The sequence below is a fragment of the Nannospalax galili genome, unplaced genomic scaffold (genome assembly GCF_000622305.1).
Source record: "Nannospalax galili isolate Female #2095 unplaced genomic scaffold, S.galili_v1.0 scaffold329, whole genome shotgun sequence".
In the NCBI taxonomy this organism is placed as follows: Eukaryota; Metazoa; Chordata; class Mammalia; order Rodentia; family Spalacidae; genus Nannospalax; species Nannospalax galili.
Window position 1 is genome coordinate 99,088 of NW_008360321.1, and position 9,148 is coordinate 108,235.

The window sequence follows — 9,148 nt, forward strand, 5'->3', positions numbered from 1 at the left end:
ACTCCAGGCTGTGTATAAAGTAAATAGCTATTGTAGTCTTTTGGTTGCAGAGGTCACTGAGCACACGTGAAATCTCAGACTCTGGGGCTGTGGAGACCTGCACTCAATTCTTGACTGCCTGTTACTAGCAGAGTGGTTCATCTTTGTCTTCTAAATTTTTTAAGGCTCATTTTTTTCCTCTCTAAAGTGGGGATAAAAACACCTACCTCATGAAAAACGCACATAATTTTATCTCTTAATTTGAAGAAATAATGGCTAGTTTTAAAAACCTTGATTATTATCAGGATTAAATGATGTTCAGCATGTAAGCACAGTGGCTCACTATAAGCCGTAGTGTCAGTCTTATCTTTACATAAAAAATGGGCAGTGAGTCATCCCAGAAAACCAAACCCAGAAGGCTGGGTTTAGTTCTAGATCTTCGATGAATTAGTCTTTGGAGCCTGTCTCCCGATTGGCTAGTTCCTCCAATGGGCGGCCCGCCGAGGAGTGTGGACTACAGGGGTTGTGACTGGGAGCCATCTCCGACTGGAAGCCATGAGCCAAGTGAGAGAAGCGCAGGAGCCGTGGGAACCCGCAGCATCCGTGGGAACGGCAACCACGTGCAAGAGCTGAAAGACAGAATGGACTTTTATGGACCCGGGTGATTGCTGGCCCCAGAGGCGTGGGCGGAATTATGGGCGTGGCTCCGTCGATAAGGCGGGCTCTGAGGCACAGTGCGGGGCTAGGCACTGGGCACTCATTCCTTTGTAAGTTAATAAATAAACATAAAATATATGGTTTGTCTGATCACAGGAGACCCAGAGAGAATTTGGGCCACAGAGCCTCAGTTTCTTCATCTATAAAATGCAAAAAACACTGTCTGGACTTTGTTTATTGGCCTAACAAACTCTCATCAAATACAAACTTTGTGGCGGCACTGTTGCAAACTCTTTATATTAATTAATTTAATCCTTAATACATCTTCAGCTTTGTACATGAGGAAACTGAGGTGCAGCGGTTAAGGGCTAAACGGTCTGGGATGTGGGAGTTCAAAAGGGACACTGAGATGGATTGTGGGAAGTAAGGAGTTTGAGTTGTTAACACCATGGACGGACAGACAGATAACGTCATGGTGAGGGCTCTAAGGAAAGTTCAGGCCCCAGCACTGGGGACAGACAGTATGGTGGGTTCTCTGAAGAGAAGAATCAGGGCCCACGTTCCAGGAGGGAGAGTCTCTTCTTATACATTTCTGAGGATAGGATGGTTTCATGGTAAAAAAAATAATAATAATAATAATAATAAATAAATAAATAAATAAATAAATAAACTATAGCCAAGCTTTCTGACTTTCAGGCAGGAGCCAGGGAAGGGGATGAGGAGCAGGATGTGTGGGCACCAATACTGTTCTAATTTGCTGTTTGTTGCTGTGATAAACACCATGACCAAAAGCAACTCACATAGGAAAGGGTTTATTTCAGCGTACAGTACAGTCCATCAAGGCAGGAATCCGGAGGCAGGAACCAAAGCAGGGACCATGGAGGAAAGCTCAGCTGGTTACCCTTCTTATAAGTCCAGGCCCACCTGCCTAGGGGTAGCACTGCCCACAGTGGGTTGGGTTCTCCTACATCACTTAGCAATTAAGAAAACAGCCCATGGACATATCCACAGGCCAATCCAATGGAGGAAATTCCTCAGTTTGCGTTCTCTCTTTCCAGGTGTATCAAGTTGACAATTGAAGCCAACCAGTACAAATTCCCCACTTTGATGTAAATTCACTTTCCCAGATGAGAGATTCTGGCATCTGAAGTCTGTTAGCTTGGGATTCACAAATAACTTCTCAGTAGCATGCCTGTAGGTCTCTATGGAAATGGAAGGGACACAGCTGAATTCTAATATTACATTCCTAAAAGGGTCAAATACCTAGTAACAGATGGAGCTGGCATTCCACACAGGCAGCCTGGCCCAGGGCCTGCACTCTTACTCCTATAGCCATGAAGCCTCAAATAGTGCCATGGTTCCAACAGTGCCTGGGTAGTGGGAAGCACTGTCTACACAGGACAGATTGAGACTGTTTACTCAGCCTCTTGGTGTTTGGTCTTCAGCTGGGATCCTTAACCTTGCCAGGCAGGGGTTGGAGTTGGGGGACTGCTTTAGATGCCCTGAAGACTTTGATTCACTGGCACTTAGGACTTGTACAAATAACCAAAAAATTATGGTGGATTCCTAACCTCTAGTAGCTCAGAATGTGATCTGTACAGAGGTAATCATGCTAAAATGGGCTTATTGGGGTGGGATCTTACAGATACGACAGGTATCCTTCCAAAAAGAGAAACTTTGGACACAGACATACAGAGAGGAAGGTACTGTCAAGACACAAGCAGACTTATGTGATTCTGCATGCTGGGGTGATTGCCTCGAAGCCAGGAGCACGGAAGGATGCAGAACTTTGGAGACAGGTAGGGAAAAGATGCTCTTTTAGCCCCTTGAGAGCAAGCAGAGCCTTGTATGCACACTGGTCTTGGGTTTCTAGCCTCCAGAACTGGGAGTTATGCATTTCAGTAGCTGTACGTTCTCCAGATCACTGTGCTTTGTTATGGCATCCCTAGGAAGTAAATGTACCTACTAAGATGGTGATGAAAAAGAGCCAGGAGAGGAGGAGAGTGCAACCTAAGATGGATGCTGATGGGCCAAGTGCTACAGTGTGTGTGTGTGTGTCTGTGTGTGTGTGTGTGTGTGTGTGTGTGTGTGTGTCTGTGTGTGTGTGTGATTCCTAAGCCACATTATGGTTGTACTTGAACAAAGGATCATTCTGAATCTTAGCATTAAGTTGTAATAGTCAAAAGTAGACCTGAACCCAAAAAGTGCATTCCTGCAGTTCTCTAATGGAATTGTGCTCTTGAGCCAGGCTTCACCCATACTTTTATTTAAAACTGTTTCTCCAGCATCAAGTGGGGAACTACATACAACCTTGGGCCCCCCCTTATGAGACAACCTTGCCCTCTGATACCTAGGCCCTAAAATATCTTGTATACACAATGTAAACCAAACTTCTCAATCTGCTGCTTTCAGTGCTTTGATTGGCTGATTCAAGCACACCTATATTCATTCACTATCTTAGATGGAGAACCAAGTGGGGTCCCAAAGGATCAAGGTCATGTGCCCAGGTCATTCTTTACATTATAAACAGTAGCTTTTTGGTTGCAATGTAGGTAAAAGTCATTAGCCCATATTCTGTCCATTTTGTAAGTCATTCCTACATGAGTGTATTTGTATATGTACATTTATGTGTGCAAACATGCATGTATATTTGTATATGTCTGAAAATCTGTTCATGAACTCACCAAAACTGCTGAGACTTCCATTCCATTGAGACTTCCTAACTAATACTTGCTGGACAGTTTCATCATATGAAACAATTCTAAAGATGTGTGGGGAAGAAGGTTACACCATGGTTTGGTGCCCTGCCCCAAAGGGACTCAAATGTCCTCAGGACCACAGAGACATAGATATCTAATGAACAGAAAATACTCTAAGTGTCTTCTTTTTTTAATGGGTTTCTGGAATTTCCAACCCAAAATTCATGATTCTCTTAGCCAGGCAAGTTAGAAGGAGAGATGAAGGCTGCCAGGCAGAGAGAACAAAGGATCTTCTACTTCTGCTCATGTAGCATCTCATCCTCCAGATGCAGCGTGTTTTGTAGCCTCCAATGTCTGCCTTCCTATCCTCAAGTGATGGCCAGCAGAGACATTCTCAACAGAATTTGATTTGCTGTATGCCCCAGATGTTTACAATCTCTGGAGACGTTTTGGTTGTCACAACCAGAGGAGAGGAGTTGGGAAGTACTACAGAATGTGCATAGAGCCCAGGGATGTCTCTAGATACCCTACAGTAGTCAAGACAACCCCCATACAAAGACTGGGCAGTCATGCTGAGGTTGAGTTCTTTGCCATACAATTCTGCAGATTTGCCATGAGTCAGTGACTTACTATTTAGCTAATTTATGGCAAATGTTTAATTAGAATGTAGTTCTCTGGATGTTCAATTTATTTCTAATATAACAAACATTATTTTTTAATTTCACAGCCTGTGTAGTAACTTATGTACATTTTATCTACATAATTGTGAGGTTGTGAATAACAGAGAGTTGCCATGGTATTTTTACTACAATGAATCACAGTCATATTATAGTATCGTTGGATACCTTAATATATTAAATAGCACTGATAGATGAATTTGGTGTCACTCAGGTTTCTTAATTTCTTCCTTGGAGCTTGTTTGGTTAGAATGAGTACTATAGATATATTAAATAGGACCAGGAGTGGCACAAACCTTTATTCCTAATATTCGGGAGGCAGAGGCAGGTAGATCTCTGAGTTTAAGGCCAGTCTGGTCTACATAATTAGTTTCAGGCCAACTAGGGCTACATAGAGACTCTCTAGCTAGGGCTGTATTTGAGATTCTGACTCAAAGCAAAAAAATAAAGAAAAAAGGAAGAATGAAATGAAAAAAAAATGAAGGCAATTTAAATAATAAAATCATGACAAATCCTAATTATCAGACACCATTTTTAGGAATGTAAACAGAATTAATAAATTGGCCTGTCTTACCAAGCAGATACAGACTCAGATTAAAAATTGGAAAAGCAGAGTATCCAGGCAGATATTGAACCTGGCAAAGGGTGGGGATTAATCAATACCCATTAAACCGACAATATAGAAATTCACAAGAAGTACCTCTCTTAATTTGGTTTACGTTGCAAATTCAGGCCATTTTTGTCATAGTCCAAAAGTTCTACAGACTTAAACTTACTTTCATGTTCCAAGTACAAGTTCTTCTTGGTTGTTCTGCTGCCTTTTGGAGCACACTAGCTTTAGAGAAAGACTTGGAAACCAGTGACATCACTGCTTGGCAATAAACCACAGGCATCTCTTATGAAGGCAGAGCTCAGTGCTTTGTATCTCCCATCAACTCTTCAGATTGCCTTTAGTGGGTTGAGTGGCTTCTTTTTCAACAGGAAGTGGAAGTTGTAGAAGCACCTGTTGACCTGGAACTGTATATGCAGATAGATGTGTGTCACCTTCACTGTGGATTCCAAGTCTGTGAGCTTGACATTTCAATTCTCAATTGTGTCGCTACTTGCACAGGCAGCAACTTTAACATGAACTTCTAGACTTCTCTTACTACTGGTAATACTCTTAAAGTGTCCAAAATAGTATCATAACTTTCCCTACCCTGAAATCATAAGTTTTTCTCTTATTAAAATCTCAGGGCCTGGGACCACAGAGATGGCTCAGTAGTTAAAAACACTTGCTGCTCTTGCAGACAACCCAGGCTCTGTTCCAGGCATCCATATTGGGTGGTTTATAACCACCTTTGACTCTAGGGATTTCACTACTTTCTAATAGTGCCAAACTTAATAACATGACTTTAAAGCATGATCCTTTGTGGATTACTCCAGATTTACACTGTAGCCCCCCACCCCTAGCCTCCAAAGGCTTGTTTCCATTTCAAAATATAGTCTGCCCAAGAAATAGTAAGGGTATATTGATGGAAAGATGTTGAAAAGGACCTCACTTTAGTCCCCTGAGGACTCTCCAGGTAAACAGTAGACTGTAACATTCCAAGGAACCTGGCATCCTCTTGGGGAGTGTTTTGGAATTCTTGGTTGGGCACAATTGACCTAACAATGAATAAAATAAAATGAACCCTGAAACCCAAGTCTCTTTCTGCCCTATTACAACCAACTATGGGGGAGTTCACACTTTGAAAATGACCAGTCTGAAACAGGCACCAGAGTCATTCCCTAGACCCTAGCATAGCCCAACTCATAGGCGATCCATGATTGAAGATAGAAATTGTTCTGTCCTAATCTCTCCTGAACTGTGGCATGCCAGAGGAAAATGACTTTGAAACTCAATCAATTCTATAATAAGATTCCAAAGCTAAAGGAGACCTTCCCTTCTTTTCCCAAGTCTATAGCACATTAATTTCATTGCTCAGGTGGGCAAGAGATGGCCAGTACTTTGGTCAAACCTCCTCAGATCAGGAAGTCTATGGGACAAGTGTAACTCTAGGCACAGAGGCAACAGAGCAATCAGATTTTCTATTGGTCACTGAGGTGCTTGACTCCCTGAGAAGAGTAAGCCAAGCCATCGTAGGGTTTCATGAGTGTTACACAGTTAATTGGGAATCTGGCATACAGAGCTGGATCCAGCACCTTAAATCTCCTGTGAGTAAGAGACAGGCAGGTCTTATAGCACAAAAATTTGAACTTCACTGGCTAGAACACAACCCACAAAGTATTAATCAGAAGATTTCCACCTTAGCCAAGCGAGTATTTTCTTTGTTTTCCTTCCGTAGTTTCTCCCTCACCTCCGCTCCCTGACTATGTTGCAGTTGGCATTGTTATCAGTCTAGGGGTATTGTTGGGTTCATTTTCTCAGCCTGTTAAAGAATTAAAAGGCAGGAAAAACTCAGACCAACGGAGAGAAACAGTCAAACTTTATTGAAAATAAAGAATCACATCCATACACATAAAGAATCACACATGCATACACACATTCATATAGAAAGATGAAGCTCTCCACAATTGGAGAGAAGACCCGGAGACCAAACTCCAATGTACCCTGGGGAGAATCTGGATTTTAAGGGTTTTGGTGGCTTCCCCTCCCCTAATTTTGGATTGGCCAAATTAAACAAAGAAGAGAAGGCTGATAAGCTCTCCAAGCAAGGATATCCAGGGCTGCATGACTCTAAGCAGCTCAGCTGAAGGGGCCTTCCTGTCAGAGACCAAGAAGCAGCAGGAAGCATACCTTCTTTATTACTTTTCAGTGACCCTGCTGCTTAGTAAGGATTTAGTACCTTACAGGTCCCAAGTCACTTGTGGTTTGTTGATTCCCAATTCATGAATGGCTGCTCAAATAAACTCTTTACTATCATAACCGCCTACATTTGACATTCAAAGAGACTCCTGGTGTGTCATGGTTCAGATGTGAAGTGATTCTCAGGATCATGTTTTGTAATCGACCAAGACAAAATTATTAAAAGGTGACTGGATAATGAGAGTTCTAACCTAATCAATAGATAAACCCATGTATGGATTCAAAACTTGAATATATTAGATGGATGTCGTGGGATTATGGAAGGCAGGGTCTAGGTAGAGGAGGTGGGATGCCAGGGAGCATGCCTTTGAGAATACATCTTGTCCCTGGCCTCTTTATGGTACATCTGCTTTCCAGGTGCTCTGAGCTGAACAGCAGTCTTTAACATGCCCTCTCTATGGTGATATTCAGCCTCATTTCAGACTCAAAACAATGGTGCCAACTGACCAGTGAAGGAAGCTTTTGAAACTGTGAGCCAAAATAGACATTTGTTACTTTGAATGGCTTCTCTTGGGGGTTTGTCACAGCAACAACAAACTGACTAACACATGGTAGGGAAAATGTTCCTGTCATTCTAAGGTGGAGGCTCGAACAATTAAAACATATTTTGAAAATGTACTTTTCATCCTATGTTATGCTGGGAAATTAAGGCATATAACAGTTCTATAGCTTTCTAGTCTCTCAGAACAAAATTCAACCTTGTTTCTGAGGCCTTCAAGGTCCTTTGCCCAGCTCTGGGCCCTGATTCCTGATAGTAATTCACTGTCACTCCTCTCTCCCTCATGCTTTAGTGTTCCACCAAGAGCAAGTGTGTTATCTCCACTCACAACGTGACACTCAGCCCATCTCTCCTTACACACTGACCGTGCAGATTTCTGACTGGATTCTACTTCTGTTGCCTGGTGGTAGTTCCACTCCTTCCTTAACTGTAGCTTGTGTTAAGCTACATCACAGTTGTGATGATTTATCTTTATTTTCAATTTGATCGGACTTACAGTAACCTAGGAGACCAACCACTGGGTATGTGTGTGAGGACATCTCCAGAGAAGTTTAACCTAGGGAAGACCTACCCTAAAAGCAGGGAGCATCATGTCATGGACTGAGGTACCAGACTGAATAAAAAGAAAATGCAAGCTGAGCACCAGCATTCATCTCTGTCTGCTTCCTGACTGTGGATGAAGATGACCAGCTGCCTCACAGCCTGATGCCACAGCTAGAGCTGCTCTCACACCTGCCATCCCTGCCATAACGGACTGGACTCAAATGTAAGTAAACCCTTTCTTTCCTAAGTTGCTTTTGTGAGGGGTTTTTGTTATAGCAACAAGAAAGGTAATTTATACCATGCTTTACCCAGAGTCCAGCAGAGGTATTCTGATCAGGTGTATACCCAGAATTAACTGTTCCCCATCAGGGGTTGTCTAGTAACTTTTTTCTGCAGGATGTTTCAGTCCTGGTTGTAGACACCTGACAATGTGACCTCATCTGGAACAATGATATATGCAGATAGAAGCAAGTTGAGGTCATAGTGAATTGGATTAGGATTGCCCATAATCTGATGTCTGGTGCCCTTATAAGAAAAATATAAATACACGGAGAGAGGATGTCATGCAACCATGGAGGCAGATGTACTAAAGTACTCCCACATGGCTGGTCACCAGATGCTAGGAAGAGGCTAAGATTCTTCCTCAAAGCTTTTAGAGAGAAGTTACTGCAGCTCACACCTAGATTCCATTTTAGTCATACATCTCCAGAACTATGAAAGAACAAATTTCTAGTATGATAAGGCACAAAGTTTCTGGGACATTGTTATAGAAGCCTTAGAAATGGACACATATGAAATGTCTGATTCTGTATTAGGGTTAACTATATTGTTTTAAGCAGTTATTACTTATGCATATATGTGTGTACCTGCCCGAGGTTATGTGCACCATGTGCACACGGTTCATGGAGGCCAGAAGAGGCTGCCTGATCTCCTGGAACTGGATGGAGTTACAGCAGTTATGCGCTGCCTGATGTGAGTGCTAGGAACCAAATCCAGATCCTCTTTAAGAGCAGTAAGTGCTCTTAACTGCTAGCAATCTCTCCAGCCCAAGATTACCTAAGGTTTTTCTTTTATTCATTATTACTAGAGTGAGTATATAAAGATGGAGACTATATCTGATTTATTCATCACTCACGCATCTCAGGAGCACTGAATAGTCTATATTGGACATAAATGTATTGGTTGCATAATTGAATAAGAAAAAATAATTGAAGGAAAACCTCTCTCTCTGCGTGTGTGTGTGTGT